The sequence below is a fragment of the Natator depressus genome, chromosome 3, assembly GCF_965152275.1.
Source record: "Natator depressus isolate rNatDep1 chromosome 3, rNatDep2.hap1, whole genome shotgun sequence".
NCBI lineage: Eukaryota > Metazoa > Chordata > Testudines > Cheloniidae > Natator > Natator depressus.
The window spans coordinates 11,173,036-11,190,492 of NC_134236.1; the positions used below are offsets into that span (position 1 = coordinate 11,173,036).

Below are 17,457 nucleotides of genomic sequence, written 5' to 3' on the forward strand. Positions count from 1 at the left end.
CCCGCAGGCCAGTGCAATTGGCTGGTGCAGTCGGTCCTGAAAGTTAGGGTACCTAAGGAATGGGATGGAGAACAATCCTGCCGTTATTACCCTTCTTTGACAGGGTAACTGATTTGGTGGATAGGGAGATTGAGGGGGACATAATATACCTGCACTTTAGCAAGGCTTTCGACACAGTCCTTTATTTCATTCTGATAAATAAGCTGGAGAAATGCAGGCTTGAGAGAATACCATTAAGTGGATACATAATTGATTAAACAACTGCAAACAAAGAGTAACTATTAATGGAATGCTGTTGGATTGGAGGGAGATCTCAAGTGGGGTTCCCCAGGGATCTGTTCTGGGTCCAGTGTTGTTTAACATCTTTATTACTGACCTGGAGGTAGATATAGAGAGCGCACTGATCCAGTTTGCAGATGGCAAAAGGTTGGGGTGGGTGGTTGCCAACACTTTGGAGGATGGAGCTAAAATTCAGAGGGTTCTTGATAAATTGGAGAAATGAAATTCAACAAAGACAAATGTCGGGTGCTATACTTGGGGAAGAAAAACCAACTGCACAAATCCCGACTGGGGGAAAATTGGCTTAGCAGCAGCACTGCTGAGAAGTTCCAGGAGATGTGGTGCATCACAACCTCAACATGAGTCAACAATGCGATGCTGTTGCGAAAAAAGCAAATGCAATTTTGGGTTGCATAACAGCGACACAGCGTGCAAGCCATGGGAAGTGATAGAGCTGCTCTGCTCAGTGCTGGTGAGGCCTCCGCTGGAGGACCGTGTCCAGTTTTGGTCACCAATGTATAGACAGGATCTAGAGAAACTGGAAAGGACCCAGAGGTGAGCGACAAAGAGGATCAAAGGGATGGAATGCAAGCCGTGTGAGCAAAGGCTGAAGGAACTGGGTATGTTTAGTTTGGAAAAGAGGAGATTAAGGGAGATATGATAGTGGTCTTCAGATATTTGAAAGGCTGCCACAAAAAAGATGGAGGGATGTTGTTCTCTCTTGCTGCAGGGGACAGGACAAGAGGCAATGGGGTCAAACTACAGCATAGCAGACTTAGATTAAATCTCAGGAAAAACTTCCTAACGGTAAGACCAGCAGGGCGATGGAACAGACTGCCTGGAGGGGTTGTGGAAGCTCCTTCACTGGAGGTTTTCAAAAGGAGGCTGGAGCCATCTGTCTGGGATGGTTCAGACCAGGGGTCGGCAACCTTTCAGAAGTGGTGGGCTGAGTCTTCATCTATTCACTCTAATTGAAGGTTTCGCGTGCCAGTAACACATGTTAACATTTTTAGAAGGTCTCTTTCTATAAATCTATAATATATAACTAAACTATTGTTGTATGTAAAGTAAATAAGGTTTTTAAAGAGTTTAAGAAGCTTCATTTAAAATTAAAATGCAGAGCCCCCCAGACCGGTGGCCAGGACCCGGGCAGTGTGAGTGCCACTGAAAATCAGCTTGTGTGTGCCTTTGGCACGCATGCCATAGGTTGCCTACCCCTGGTTTAGACACAACAAATCCTGCATCATGGGAGGGGGTTAGACTAGATGACCCTGGTGGTCCCTTCTAACCCTATGGTTTGATGATTCTATTATCATGCCATCTAGGAACCAGGTTCAATCTTGATCACCCCATCCCTGAAAGTGGATGGCAGAAACAGAGGATTCAGAGACATGTGCCGAGAATGGTTTAGAGGTCTGGGGAGACATCCATTAGAAAGGAGTGGTACTGTTTAGTTTAGAGAAGAGACAAATAAGTGACTTGATAGAGGCATACAAGATAATTAATAGTATAGAGAAGGTAAACCAGGCCCTGCTCTATATTCCTTCTCATAATATAAAAACAAGAGGACATGCAATGAAACTGAAAGGCAACAAAATAAAAACAAAGACAAGAAAATACTGTTTTGCGGATCATATAATTAGCCTGTGGAACTCATCGCCACAAGATATCATTGAGACCAAGAACTTAATATGATTCCAAAAAGGATTGGACATCTCTGTGGGTAATGAGAATGGCCACAATTATGTTAGCCGGAGTAATAGGTTTCTGTTAGTGATGTAAATTCTCGTGCTTCAAGGATTAACCAGCCCATAAATTTCCAGGTGTTAAGAAGAAGCCTCCCTTACAGGTAAGTGAATTGTCCATTGTGGTGTTTCTTCCACCTCCCTCTGAAGCAGCTGGTCATGGACACTGCCAGAGACGGCAATGCTGGATGGATGGACCAATGGCCTGACCCGCTATGGCAATTCGCCTGTGGCTAGCCACATCTGGTCAGCTTTGTGGGCCAGTGCAGACTGGGAGAGGAGTTTGGCCCCATCTCCTCCCTACCCCATTCTGGGTAGCCTGCGCTCTGGGGGTTCTAGGAGAGAGCATGCGGCTGTGATTGTACCCTGTCCTTGTGCAGGGAATGTAGGGGGGAGGGGAGACCTCTTGTAGTCATCTTCCCTGCCCTGCACATCCACACAGGGACAGGACACAATCCGACCCTGCCTCAGGATCTGAGCAGGATGAAATACTGAGTGCCTCCTGCAATAGTCACTGCGAGCGCTCAGCGCCGGCAGGCGTGGGCCCTTAGCCACTTAAACAAATACTGAAACACTCCTGTTCTTTCCCTGACTGCGTACAAATGTCTTTTTCCAATTCCCCCTCCCTCCCAGATAGCTCTCTGTTCCTCTGAGTGCTAATCTGCCTCACAGACACAAAGCCAGCCCACGGCACGCTCGGTCTGTTTCTTCAAACAGCATCTTCCCATTGTACTTTCAAATAAAATAAAAGAACTATGCTGATTTAACACAGCGTAGACATTTTATTTCAGCAGGCACAAATATCAAAGCACTTATTCTTTTCCAGCAGGAAAATGCCTCCCCTGCCCCAACCCTCTTTAAACCCATCAGTTTGCGAGAATATTGTCATTGAATCATGAGTGACACATGGTCATATATTAAAATTAATAGGACAGCCCTTTATTTTTATGTATTTTACTTATATTCCAAGGTCAAAATGAGAGGGAGTGTTGTCTAGTGGTTAGATCTAGAGAAATTCTATTCCTGTGTCTCCCGCTGACTTGCCAAGTGACCTTATGGGCAAGTCATTTAGCAGCTCAGCACCTCAGTTTACCCACCTGTAAGCATGCGAATCATCGCCAGGCATTCACTTCTCTTGAGATGATCATCCAGATGTATTGACCAAACAGAGATGCTGACTGAAGCCAAGCCACTTCCAGGACAGAGGGCAGTAGATATTTAACAATGCACGGCAATATGAAGAATGCCAGTGTGACGGGGTGTATTGGGTCCTTTGAGGCTCCCCACTGGAGGCTTCGCTGTCCTACCACACCCCACCCCAGAGAAGGAGCAGTGAAGTTGGGTCCTCCAGGCATGCCTAGAAAGGCTGCAGGGAAGCAGCCAATCAGAATGCAGCAGGCTCAGTTAAAAGGAGGTGCAGGGTGTACCCAGGTCAGTTGCTGGCTGGGACCAGAAGGGTGAGGCAGACTGTGAGAGTCTCCAGGTGAAGTGGCCTGTGGGAGACCTGGTCAACAGAGAACTTCTGCCCTGAGGTAAGGGTGAAGTGAAAGGGACTATGTGGGAAGTGGTCCAGGGAATAGCAGCAGCAGCAGCAGTAGTAGTAAACTATTAAAGGAAGCAGCATGTGGCTTCCTGTTTGTAGGGTCCCTGGGTTGGGATCCAGAGTAGTGAGTGAGCCTGGGTCCCCCCACCAGTTGCTGGGGAAGCGGTCAAAGCCCCCAAAAGGGAATAAGACTCAGTACTAAAAGCCTGGGAAAAGGGCTAGAACAGGGGTTCTCAAATTGGGGGTCATGACCCCTCAAGGGGTCACAAGGTGGTTATGTGGGGGTTGTGAGCTGTCAGGAGTCAGAGCTGGCACTGTCAGTCCTGCCAGGCTTAGGGGGTAGGGTTGCACTCAGAGGCCTGCTGTGTGAAAGGGATCACCAATACAAAAAGTTTGAGAACCACTGGGCTTGCGTTTAAACAGGGTCAGTGAGACCCACTGAGGACAGAGTCTCCAGGGAGGAAGCTCTGGGGGCATGGCTCTAAACCACGGCAGGGACAGACTTAAAGCTAGCCCAGGAGGGGCTGAGAACTGAGCTCAGAGACAGGACTGCAGACGTTACCAACGACACAGGGGTCAAGCTCTGTTGGACCTTGTTTGTTGGCGCATGTTGACCGTGTGTGACTTGGCTGGAGGGCTGAGCCACTGAAGACGCGCCTGATGAGGGAATTGCCATTGGCGGGGGCACCATGAGCAGAGAGTGAAGGTTCACACACACCTGCCAGGAGGAGCTCAGGAGAGGTGAGTGCGCACTATCACAGCCCGTCTCTCGGCAAGATTGTCTTGGGAGGATGGGATGAAATCTGGAGGCGATCCAGACATGGGACCGAGCATAATTTGGAAGATAGGCATTCCTAGCTAAGCAGATTCATAAATCTTTCCCGAGGCACAATAGTAAGGAGCGTCTGTGCATTTCCCTTGCATTCTTCACTGCACAAGTGTGGCTTTGCCTTCTGGCACAGAAGTGGCTTGGCTTCTGTTAACACATCTCTTGGTGGCTGTCCTTATTGTAACAATGGTCATGGCCATCCTCAAGTCATGCCGCTCTGATTCCAGTGTTCTGCGCTGTTGCTTTGAGCACACCTTCATTCTTTCCTGGGAGAGGATAATATAAGTCATGGTTGTCTAGTTGCATTACTGCCATGCTGTAGGGAGGCTGGCACCATTGGAAGTAGCTCAGAAGACTCCTATCTGGACAGGGAGGCTTCCAGAATGCTAATTTGAATGAGGACCCAGACTGATGATGCCTGTTTCCTATTGCAAGATTGATAGTTTTCAGTCTAGTTTCTGGTACCTGCCTCATGCTTAGTGCTAGCTTGGCAGAAAGGGGGGGCCCAAATGAGAATGAAATGTTTGCCATAGATCAGACAACTGGCCATTCTACTCTAATAACCTAGAATTGGTCGATTCCTGAGGCTCCAAAAATGCTCTCTTTTATAATTGTGCAATGATGCATCTCGGGGATAAACAGCTCCTGCAAGTGCCCCCTTGCAACCAAAAGCATGAAATCTAATCTATATTAATTAGAACTCATTGGAAAACAAAATGGGCCTCCCAGGAGAAATTCCACTCTTGCAACATTAGTTTTTGGGCTGAATTGGGGATAAATGATTAAATAGCCACATTTTTTATTAAATTTAAAAATTCCTGAAAAATTTGGCTTCAGAACTGTCTAAACGTTTAAGATTTTCTTGATTAACAATTTCACCAAATGGAGTAGTCAAAAATGTTTTGCTTTTGAAAAAACCCCCTTGTACAATGAGGAAAATGTTTCATTTGAAATTTTTCGGCTAGCCCTAAGACTGATAATTTGCACAGAGCCTTATGGCTGACAATTGCAAACCAGTCTGTAACCATTATAAATTTGCAATAATATGGCACTTAAGACCCCTAGTCATAGACCAGAATCCCATTGTGCTAGGCTCTTACAAACAGAACAAAAGACAGTCCCTGTCCCAAGGAGCTTTTGATCTACAATTGAACCATGAGCCAGTAGACTGATACACAGAGGGGAATCCAAGTAAACAGTGAGCTAGTATTGGTCAGCATGATCGGCAATGGTCTCTGCACACCAGCAGCTGAAGTGTTGTCAAACTTTATGGTGGCATCACGTCAAAGTAGAGTCTTAAACAGCAATTTGCAGCAGGATAATGTGTTCGTTATGAAGGGCAGTGCAGTAGAAAGCACAAAGATGCTTTTTCTGAATTTGTGTATTCGTTACGAAGTAAGTCTCAAAACACCACTGTGAAAAAAGCATTAGCATTTTTCAATTGAAGCAGGCAGAGCTTAAGTGACTTGCCTAAGACCATTCAGTAAATCCGTAGCAGAGTCGGGGGGAGAATCTGAAAGGCCCTTGTCGTGGGGCAATGACTCGCCAGTGAGGTGCCTCCTGTCGGTCGTCCTGGGAATTAGCTCTTCCGGCCAGAAGCGCCCTCTGCAGGCCGGTGTCTCGCCTGCCGCTGGCCCCCATGTGTCTCCTGGACCCTGGTGCCCTCCTCCATCAGGGTTCCGCCCCTGCAGTAACCCACAATCCAAGTCTCCCCACCCAGGGGATCCCCCAACCCTCTACCCCCCCCCCACCTTGCCGCAGTGGCCACTATCTAGTCCCCACTCCCTGGGGCAGACTGCAGACTATGAACCACTTATCATTGGCAAGGGGGGTTGGAGCAACTGCCTCTGCCTATCTCTGGGCTGCCCCTCTGCAGCCCCAGTACCCTTTCATCGGCCTTTCACTAGGCCTGCAGCCTGGGGCGTTGCTAGGCTGGAGCTTCCCAGCTCCCTCTGCCCTTCCCCAGCACTGCTCCACCCTAGGTACCCTTCTTAGCTTCCCAGGCAGCCAGGTCCTTCTCTCTAGGAAGCTAGAGCAAGAGTCTCCTCGCTTCTGGCCCACAGCCCTCTTAAAGGGCCAGCTGGACCCTGATTAAGCTGGCCACAGCTGTGGCTGCTTTCCCAATCAGCTTGCTTTTCCCGTTCACAGCCCTCTCCCATGCTTTAATCCCTTCAGGGCAGGAGTGGGGTAGTCACCCCGCTACAGTCCTCAATCAACATTCTGGCCAGTATCCAATAGCCCATGCTTCTCCATTACTCTAACATTGGTGGACATTACTACCAATGTTGTTACGGCTGGCACAATTATTCAGCCCATAGCATTTTGCTTGACAGCATCCTGCATGAGGAATTCCTCAGGCTGAATATTTTGTTTTAATGGTACCAGCCATTAATGTGACTAAGTGAAGCACTGTTCCTTGGTAGAGGGCTGTGTTTACTGGCATCTTCTGCTCTTGCAATTGTGCTCTCTCTCTGCTGCATGACGCATTTGTTTCGAGAGCTCTTCAGCCTGCTGGGACTTTGACTGAGTGATTTAGCAGGTGGTAGTTGCAGTGGAATGTATTACATTTGGCATCTCTGGTAGATTCTGAACTTCAGGATGCAACTGGAACATAAAAATCATGTCTCTCTCAAGAATTTAAAAACTGGTGCTGTTTCTGAAACTTCTCTGTGGACATCATGCACAACTTAAGCAAAAGCTAGCCAGCGCAGATGTCTCTAGGGTGGGGCACAAAGTGGGCAGAGGAACAGATGGTTTTGTGGTCAGGGAACGACACCCCAGCTCAGGAGGTCTGAGTTCAATTTCTATCTCTGCCATGGACTACCAGCGTGATCTTAGGCAAATCTCTCACAGCTAGATTCTCGATCTCTTGCTCCCACTGGTGAGCAGTTCCTCACATGAGCACTCCCACTGAAGTCTATGGGACAGCTTACATGAGTAAATCCTTATCAGGAGGGTGGGTATCGTGGTGGTGTTTGTGTCATAATCTGGCACTTAGCCTCTCTGTGCTTCAGTTCTCCATCTGTTAAATGGTGATAATAATAATTCCCTTTCTCCTGTGTTTTGTCTGTCTTGTTTGTGTTTGTACAGCACTTAATACAATAGGTCCTTGATCTTGACTGGGACATCCAGGGGCTACCCTTAGGGATCTGAATGGCACCCCCATTCCATCCTTAATTCCTGTTCCCATATGGGCTAGGAGCCAGCTGTACATTGTGGTGGTTAGAGCAGAGGACTGTCAACTCTTTGCTGTTGGACTAGACCCACACTGATCAGCTGGGAAGGGGAAAGAGGAAACCAGAATAACTTGAGAGGGAGGCTGCTTTTTACACTCTGGCTAGCTGCAGGCCTTCTGGGAAATTGGGAAGGCTCTAAATGTTAAAGCAGTCTAAAGAAAGCTGCTGGAGAGGTAGGACTGATAGACTGGGACCCTGACAGAAAGGAAGTTTTTGTATGCAAGGCTTCTGATGGAAGCCTGGGCTCTTGGCCTATGTGTTCTTTGGTTTCCTTGGTTCACTAATTGCCTTGGGTCACAAGCCATCAAGTTGAAAACTAATTCAGAACTAGCACTGTCTGGAGCAGCAGCATCCGCACTGACTGTAGGACATGCAAAAAATAGTGCAGCAGCTGGAGTGGCAAAAGGGGCTGGTAGAAAGGCTGAGGAAGTTGTGGCTTCAAGGAAAGGAGTGGCCAGTGGGAACATAAGAACGGCCATACTGGCTCAGACCATTGGTCCATCTGCCCAGTATCCTGTCTTCAGAGGGAATGAACAGAACAGGCAATCACCTAGTGATCTGTCCCCTGTCGTTCACTCCCTTCCCTTCATCGCTTGCTCTCCCCTGACCCTCACTCACTTTCACTGGGCTGGGGCAGGGAGTCGGGGTGCAGGCTCTAGGCTGGGGCCAAGGGGTTCAGAGTGTGGAAGGAGGCTCTGTGCTGAGCCTGAGGTGCAAGCTGTGGGAGGGAGTTTGGGTGCTGGAGGGGGCTCAGGGCTGAGGCAGGGGGTTGGGGTGCAGGAGAGGTTGAGGGGTGTGGGCTCTAGGAGGGAGTTTGGGTACAGGAGGGGGCTCCATGATGGGGTAGCAGGTTGGGGTGCAGGCTCTGGCCAGGAGGTGCTTGCCTCAGGCTCCCTGCCTGCCCTGGCCCCGCATCACTCCCGGAAGCAGCTGGGACGTCTCTGTGACCCCTGCAGGGGATGGCAGTGATCTTTGCACGCTGCCCCTGCTGCAAGCGCTGCCCCTGCAGTTCCCATTGGCCACAGATCCCAGCCAATAGGAGCTGCAGAGTCAGCACTTGGGGTGGGGGCAGCACATGGAGACCCTCTCCTTCCCCCCCAGGGGCAGCAGAGATGGTCCGACCGCTTCCAGGAGCAGTGCGGGGCCAGGGCAGGTAGGGAGCCTGCCCTAGCCCGGCTGTGCTGCTGGAATTTTAGCAGCCTAAAATCTCCTGGTTTGGCTTCAGTAGCCTGTAGGAGATAGGGCCTGATTCCAGGAGACTCCCAGCAAAACCAGGAGGGTTGGCAACCCTAAGTCCCATACCCATATGTTCCAATGGAAATATCGGCTGGTGCCTTTCCTGACAATGCATCATCACTACTGTTGATGCATTGTTCCTCCCAGTTAAGGTTATGCTTTCCTATTGTGTGATATTGAAAGGAGCACAGGCACTGCTAGACTGGATCTGACGCTTGTTCCATACTGTCTCTGACAGCAGCCAGCACCTGCTGCTTCAGAGGAAGGCATAAGAAACCCCATGCATTAACAGAAAGGAGAGGAAAAACCAGGCTGCTCTTCTCATGCTAGTTTTAAGGGTCTCTGATGGGCCTCTGTAGCTGATAAACAGTCCTTCTCCCCCTGCCCCAAGCTGTTTAGTAACTTAGTCTCTACAGCAAATTCCCTCTGCCAAAAAGAGGTCATCCTTTTGTGCCCCCTCCCATGTCCAAGTTTCCCCAAAGAATAGTAGTTGAGAGGAAGAAACAGAAGTTTAGATGCAGCCAACTTGACTGAGCAGCCCTGAGGAGCTAAGAATAGCGTTTGTGTATCACCATGATGACATCTCCTTAGTAGGAACATGGACTTTAATCACACATTAGAGGAGCGCAGGCTGGCTCTGATGCTATATAAAGAGCACTTTTGGCAAAGGCAAATGATGGCTCCTGCACTAGGCAGAAGGAAGCCAAAGGGCTCCACTTATCAATCGGAGCCCACCCTTTTGCTGCATGGAGTTGGAAGGAATACAAGTTTTCAAAGCAGGCATTCTTACTGGCCCCATCGGCGCAGGGCTCCTTGATGCTGCTGCCCCTGCCATGCCTGAGTAGTACATTGCAAATAATAGACAATGCAGTTGGACCCAACTGCAAGAACCCCTGCAATGCCCAGTCAATGAGATGAGTATGGATGAATGGGGTGGGGATGAACTACCAGTCTACTCCAGCTAACTTTGTTCCCTTCACCCTTGCGGTGAGCACAGTACAGATGTTTTGCAGACCTCACACACAATCCACTGCAACTCAGTTAGTTCTCCCTTTCTCCTCTGCAGCTGGCTTCTTGCAGGACGAGGCGGTACATGTCCAAAGGCAAGAATTTGCCTGTGAGCCCATTGTTTGTGCTTCAACAGCTTTTGCTCCTGTTACCTGCACAGCACTGCTCTCACCTAGAACATAAGATCGGCCATACTGGGTCAGACCAGAGGTCCATCTAGCCCAGTATCCTGTCCCCTGCCAGTGGCCAATGCCAGGTGCCCCAGGGGGAATGAACTGAACAGGTAATCATCAAGTGATCCATCCCCTATCACCCATTCCCAGCTTCTGGCAAACAGAGGCTAGGGACACCATCCCTGCCCTTGCTGGCTAGCAGCCATTGATGGACCTATCCTCCATGAACTTATCTAGTTTGTCTCATGCTGGGATGAACCAAACGCTCCTGGTCACGTTGAGGGTTACAGACAATAAAAACTACTTTAGTGGTAAGAACAATCTTTTATGATTCAATTGTCAAGTGTTTATACTTCATCAGTATTTTCTCAGTCCAACATTAATGGCAGTAGTGTCACGCGTGTTCCTCGTTTCATTAGAAACCTAGCAGCCTGACAGTCCAGTTGGGTAACTGGAGAAACTAGTACACTCTGGAGAAGCTCAGCCCCAGGATATTAAAGGACCAGTAAGTGAGTGGCAGCACTGGGAAACCTTTCAGACCTGCAGCTGTAGGTCAGGGGATGTAGCAGAGAGGGCTGCGGCTATTCTATCACAGCTGAAGACTGCGCAGGCAGTTTCCCTCGGTCAAGTGAAAGTTGGCTCCGTACATTTTGATGTTCTCTGTGTGTGGAAACCTCTAAACACTCATCATAGCTGCTCAAGCAACTCTGGGTGGTGATTAGAATGGTCAGCTGGCAAGAAGCTTCTGCAAGGGGTGATTTACTACCTGCTGCAGCAATTCCATAAGTGACCACCTGATGGAACACTAGGTCTGATTCTCTTTTCTCTTATACTGGTGTGAACCCGGAGTACCTCCACTGAAGTCAGTGTGGTCACAGCACTATAAAACCCTTGCCAATGAGAACAGAATCAGGTTTGTTCTTCTGATAGCTGGTATGGCAGATGCTCCACTTAGGGCCTTTCTATAAATATTAAATATGAAGGGGCTTTGCTTTACTTGTAACTCTGGAATGGGACTCTGGAGATCTAGGTTCTCTTACGGCCTCTGGCACAGAGGCCCTTGGGCAAGTAACTAAGGGCTTGTCTACACTTTCAGTGCTGCACCAGTGCTGCTGTAGCGTGTAGTGAAGAGGCTACCAAGCCAACAGGAGAGCTGCTTACATCTGTGTAGTTACTGCATCTCTCAAAGAGGTTATGTTAATGGGAGAAGCCCTCCTGTTGACCTAGAGCTGTCTACACTGGGGGTTAGGTCCATATAACTAGGTCTCTCAGGAAGGTGGATTTTTCCACCCCTCTGAGTGACTGTTATACTGACTTTTAAGTTGGGACTATAGACCAAGCCTAAGGCCTTGGTCCAGCAAAGCACTGAAACATGTATAGTTTTAAACACAATAGTCCCACTGACTTGCTAATGAGACCCCTCATATGCTCAAAGTTATCCATATCCTTAAGTATTTTCCTGGATGGGCCTTGATCTCTCTGTGCTTCACTTCCCAGTCTGTAAAATGGGGGGAAAACAAGTCTGCTTTATTTGTGGGCAGGTCTACACTCAAAATGCTACACCGATGCAGCTGTGCCTCTGAAGCCCTTCAGTGAAGATGTTACCTATGCCAATGTGAGAGCTTCTCCCATGGGCATAGTTAATCCACTTCTATGAGAGGTGGTTGCTAGGTTGAGGGGAGAAACCCTCCCATCAACAGAGTACTGTCTACACCAGGGCTTAGGTTGGTATAACTCTCACTCGGGCATGTGGACTTTTCACACCTCTGAGCAACGTAGTTTTACTGATGTAAGTTTATAGTGTAGACCTGATCTTAGTCCTGCTGTGAAGATAAACCCCATCAGTGTTTGTCTGGCACTCACATGCTAGAGTGTTGTGGCATAGAAAAGCCTTCTTAATACAGGAGAGACAGTGAAACTGAAAAAAGGCTAATAGTGTGTAAGGCCCCAGAGCAAGAAGGCTTGGAGGGATAGACCTCTTTACTTCCCCCTGTGGAAGAAAGGGGAAAAGCTTGCTATGGCAGGCTTAATTTACATATTGTAATTTCACCCCTGTACACTTCTGCTCAGTGCTTCATGGTGTATTGTTTGGAGATTGGTTGTCTGTTTTGGAAATTATATGAAATGGTACATAAGAGTGCAGGGGACTGGACTAGAAGACCTCTCGAGGTCCCCTCCAGTCCTACACTTCTATGTACATAAAGGGGGAAGAGCTATGAAAGTTAAAGCCTGGAGAAAAGTGGGTCACCCTGTTCTAAAAGGTAGTGAGTGGCCCAAAACTCAAGGAGACAGAATCCTTCCATTGTCTCTATCTGGGAGACAAGGGGGTTCTGTTCAGAGATCCAGGTTTTGTGTTGGGCTATGCTAAGAACTGGGTTTCCTACCCAGAGCTTTGGAACCCTGTGAGATGTTCTTTTGCCACACTAGTAGTGACTCTGCAAGACTGCCCTAGTGAAGTGGAGCAGGATCTACTGCTGCTGGACTCTAGACTAAAGCACCCAGGTTGGGAGAGCTGCCTCCCACCGTCCACTGGATCTAATCAGGGTTATGAGTGAGTTGTAGGTGGGATGGAGTTTGTATAGTGGGCCTTACCCATAGGCGGCAAATTATATGGCCCAGTGGTGTCCTTTCTCCACCAGTATGCAGGAATGTGGGCCTGGCTTCACCAATGTTTGGGCTTATTTAATCAGTCGTCCTGGTCCTAGGAAGGACCAGAGCAACCACCCTGGGTCCTGCGCTTTAGGGGGCTAGCAGAGGGGTCCGGTGCCAGCAGCAGCAAGCAACCTGCCCCCCCCAGCCTCTGCCCCGCTCCTTTCTGGCTTTTGCCCCCTCCCTCAAGTGACGTCGGTGGAGCAGAGCAGGGCAGGCTGGGGCCAGGTTGCTTGCTGCTGCAGGCCCTCGCTAACCGTCCAGGGTGGCCTGGACCCTGCATCCTCCTGAAGCATGGGGTCTCCAAAGCACAGTGCCCAGGGCGCTTGCCCCAGTCCTACGGACAGGACAGCTCTGCTTGGACCCATTCTCGGTACCACCAAAAATTATATAAACCTGGCACTCAAGGCCCTACCCATGTACCTTAGTTGGGTTTTGCTGACTTTTATTCTGTAAATATCCACTTGCTGTGCCCTACCAAAGAAAGGGCTTGGATGACTTCACATTCCAGGGGATTCCTGAACTGGAAAGGTAACTGGGGGAGGTTGCAAGGTTGCTTTGTGGTTTCCTAGTGCCAGACCTGGGAGTGCAGCTCTGAGAGGAGGCTCAAGCCATGTTTCATTCCATTTAGAAGAGGTCCCCTAGATTGACTGAACCTGGCTTCTGTTGCTGGCCTCTATATCTGGCAGAAGGGTTACAGGTGCAAATAACTTGGTTGCTGCAGCAGCAAGCAGCATTGCTTACTATACAGGGATGTATCAAGTGCCTCTTGTGGAATCCTTTATACCACTTGAAAGTTCAGATACTCTGCTCTCAGGTGGTATCAGCTATTCACTTTTTGCTCTGGTGGATCAGGGTTATCAGCCATTAAATCGGTCATTTGGTCCCTCATGTATTTTCTGTTAGCTCTGACCCAGAGCTCATTCTAGCAGTTCTCAGACCAGAGAAGCTTTACTAAGGGCCTTGCTAGAAAGCATTTGTAACACTTTTTTAACAGCAAGTGACGCACAAATGCTACTGCCTGGAGTGATTTCTTTTTCTTTCAAGACAACTGCGATAGCCATGTGTGAACATCATGACAGCCCTGATAATTTTTTACCAGTTTTGGGAGCTATTGATTTTTAGCCATGTATTATGGGTGCTGAACACTCAAATCTGATGCCAAAGTGCTCTTGAAAATCTGCTCTCCGAGCAGATGGATGATCTAACTTCAAATTGCAGTTTCCTTTTTAAAAAATGAAAAGCCATTTCATCCCTTGAGAACAAGTAACTTCAAATTGTATATCAGGAAGAAGCTTTCTAAGGAGGAGAGCTATTAGACTGGCAACACTAGAAACTCCATCACCTGAGATTTTTAAAATTACGCTGGGTAAAGCATTAGACTATAGTGTGCTGGCTGGTATGTGGCCTAAATGTTCTATCTACCATTCCTGCACTAGTGTCTGTATGATATGGGAGGAGAATGACATGCAGTAGCTTTTGATGCACTGGTTACATGGCTAGACACATTCCAGCCAGAGATTTTTATGAGCAACGTAACATGTGTCCACATAAGTGCTTGCTGAAACTTTGTTTTGTTAGTGGCCTTTAGTATGACATACAAAAGGAATCCTTTGCGTTGTATCTCGATCTACAGGATGACGGTTCCATCTTCATTAAGAGCACAAGTCCCTAACTCAATAAGGTTGATTTTTCAGAAGGGCTCAGCAATAACAACTGAATCCAGACGTTCAACAGTGCCAGGCTCCTACTTTCATAGTGTGTGTGTGGTGGTTTTTTTAAGGGCAGAAGGGACCATTATCCAGTTTGATCTTTTTTCAGAGTAGTAGCCATGTTAGTCTGTATCCACAAAAAGAACAAGAGTACTTGTGGCACCTTAGACCTCTTGTGCCTAGTGCAGGCCATAGATGCCACACAGGCCCATTGGCTGCTGAGCTGTTTTGAGACTCTGGCCATCGTATGCCACAATAGGAGATGTGGGGTGCACCAACACTTTGCTAAGTCTGGCCCTCATTTAGGTGTTTAAATGGGAGCTGAATTCTTTTCAAACTCTGGCCCCAGTTGTAGGTTCTGAACCCTTAAAAATGTGGCCAGAGATTAATACAATTCGAGTGTGCATTTCTTTTCAAACTGAAAGCACCTTAAAATATCTCACTTCTCTGCCTGGAAAATGAAAACAGACTTGTCTCTTTCTCTCACAGGTTCTTATTTGTTGGTTCCACAGTACAACATTCCGGTTAGACTCGTTGCCAGGATTGTTTATTTTGTCTTTTGAAAAAATGTCTATTTGGTTTTTTTAATTTAAAATGTTATTGGCCTTACATCTTGTAAACCTTTATTTTTTTAATACATAAAGGTAGGGCAAACCACCTGACAGCATCCCTTTTAATTAATGTTTGTAATTGAGGAATATGACCTCTAGATGGCAGTTTCCTTCTTTTGTGCTTTGTCTCTAGCTGCTCACTTCCATTCAACATAACTAAGCTTATTGCAACAGAGTTTGATATAAGATACCTTTTTTGAGATCTATGTAGTCTGAGAATAGGTGGCTCAGCAGCTTGCTATTGGGGTTAGAGGTCTTTTCTTCTTTAATTCACCAGGTCAATCTAGCAAGTGACGGTTTAGTGCACACATCTCAAGTGTCCTTTACATGAGGGTCAATGTACCCTGCATTCCACCCACAGTTGGTGACCCCCTCACTTTCGTTATGGAAAATTATGGACAAGTGCAGAATCTTGAAACCAAGGTTATAGTGGAAATTGCTTATCCCATTTAGACTGTAAATTCTTACGGGCAGAGACTGTCCCTGTCTCTGGTTGTACAGGGCTTAGTGCAATGGGGAAGGTTGAGGGGTGCCTTTGTGAAATGAGTTCAGTGGGCAAGTGTCTAAATCACAACTAGCACCACCGGTGGCCTTGTCAGCAGAGGTTGGTGATATCTTGGGCCGTTAACATTTTTCTTTGCTTTTACAGGCCAGCATGGGCATGTAGCACTCTAAAAGCATATTTTGAATTGGTAAAAATGTTGACCCCTTTTTTTTGACAGTTTGAGCATACGGGTCAGGGCTACTAGCTCAGCCAGCTGGGCAGAGGTCCTGGTGAGCAACCCCTTGGCCTTTACGGTATCATGGAAGGTCACGCCAGCATAACCCGCCCTCCTTTGCCCATTTATGACAATGCTGCTACCATTAGTGTACCACTCATAATTTGCATTTGGGAGCAGCTGACTCTTTAAGTCTTGGTGGCTGGAGTATTGGGCATTTATGATTTTTAAACAGTCATGTTTTTGTACCTCTGTTTCTGGCAAGAGGGTGGCTGGGTTAAGGGTGGGGCAAGACTGCAGGGTGACCTCGGGGGGGGGGGGGGGGGTTCTTGAACAGCTTAGCCTGATACCGAGCTATCCGAGCCTGGGTGAGCCAGAGGCCACCCTTGGTGTCCAGCAGTGCTTGGACCATATGGGAGTATACACTTGCATGACTCCTCCCAATGTTAGCTTTTTGGCTTTAAGTACTAGGGCAGTAGCCGCTACCGCCCGTAAACATGCCGGCCAACCCTTTGCAACCTGGTTAGGTTGTTTAGAAAAATAAGCCACGGGACGTTTCCAGGTCCCCAACAACTGGGTTAGCACTTTCAGGGCCACCCCTCTTTGTTCATGTATATACAATTGAAATGGCTTAGAGATTTGGCAGACCCAGTGCTGGAGCTTTTATTAGCTTTTTTTAAAGATTTTTTTTAAATGCCTTGTTGGCTTTTGGGGACCAGTGAAAGGGGTTGTGATGTGGTTTTTTTTTTTTTGTCAGTTATATAACAGTTTAGCCCATAGTTTAAACTTTGGGATTTATATTCTGCAAAAGCCCGCCATACCCAGAAAGGCCCTGAGCCGTTTATGAGTGCTTGGGGTAGGGACTTGACACATAGCTTTTTTTGTTTGTTTTTTTTTTTTTGTTTGTTTGAAAGGTGGCGCTTTTTTTGCCATAAGTGAAACCCTAGGTATTGTACTTTTGGGAGGGCAATTTGAGCCTTACTCCATGCGACCTGATATTCTTGATACCTTGGAGGCCATGGAAAAGCCCAGGGAGATGTATCTGAGCATCCCCCCAGAGGTATAGGGTTCTTTGGGCAGCAGGGGATTTCATTTTTGACCTGGTTTTATGCATTTTTTTTTCCTTCCCCCTTCTGGATTTGTTTTACCTCTGACATGGGGTTCCCAAGACTGTCATAGAGGTGGGTTTCCATTTTGCTGTGGAGGTGCTGAGGTTTGTCATCCCAAGGCCTCCCAGGAGCAAGTCCCAGGTTTGTCAGCTGGCTGCTGAGGAAGCTCTACCTCCTGCACTGGGGAATTTGACTCTGGAGGCTGACAGGGGAACAGAGCTATGGTGGTTCTTTGGGGAACCTGCTGGTTCAATCCCATGCATGACGAGGAAGCGGAGAACCAAAACCTTGAATGTGACCCAGTATTCTATGCAGAGCCAGTGCAGAGAGCAGAGCACGGGGATGATGTGAGCTCTGGGGCAGAGCAGATGTGCTGCTGCAGTGATCTGAACCAGATGTAGCTTTTTTATTTTTTATTAAGGTTGGCAATTGCATTCCTACATTTGCAGGAATAGAGTCCTAGATGCTAAGGCCTGAAGGGCTCATGCTGGTTGCCTAGTCTGAGCACCTGCACAGCACAGGTGAGGGGATTCCACCCAGCAAGTCCTGCAGGGAGGGAATTATACTTGCTTTTTCCTGAAGCAAACACAGTCAAGCCCAATAATGTG

The 17,457-nt window shown here is 47.8% G+C and overlaps 1 long non-coding RNA gene across 1 annotated transcript in view; it reads left to right on the forward strand.

The window, feature by feature from the left end:
- Positions 1-3,489: 3,489 nt before the first annotated feature.
- The window catches only part of LOC141983738 (uncharacterized), a 66,255-nt gene continuing 52,287 nt past the window's right edge, over positions 3,490-17,457 (forward strand). The window contains exon 1 of the long non-coding RNA XR_012638489.1: positions 3,490-3,556. This is a non-coding gene — a long non-coding RNA (uncharacterized LOC141983738). The remainder of the gene's footprint in view (positions 3,557-17,457) is intronic.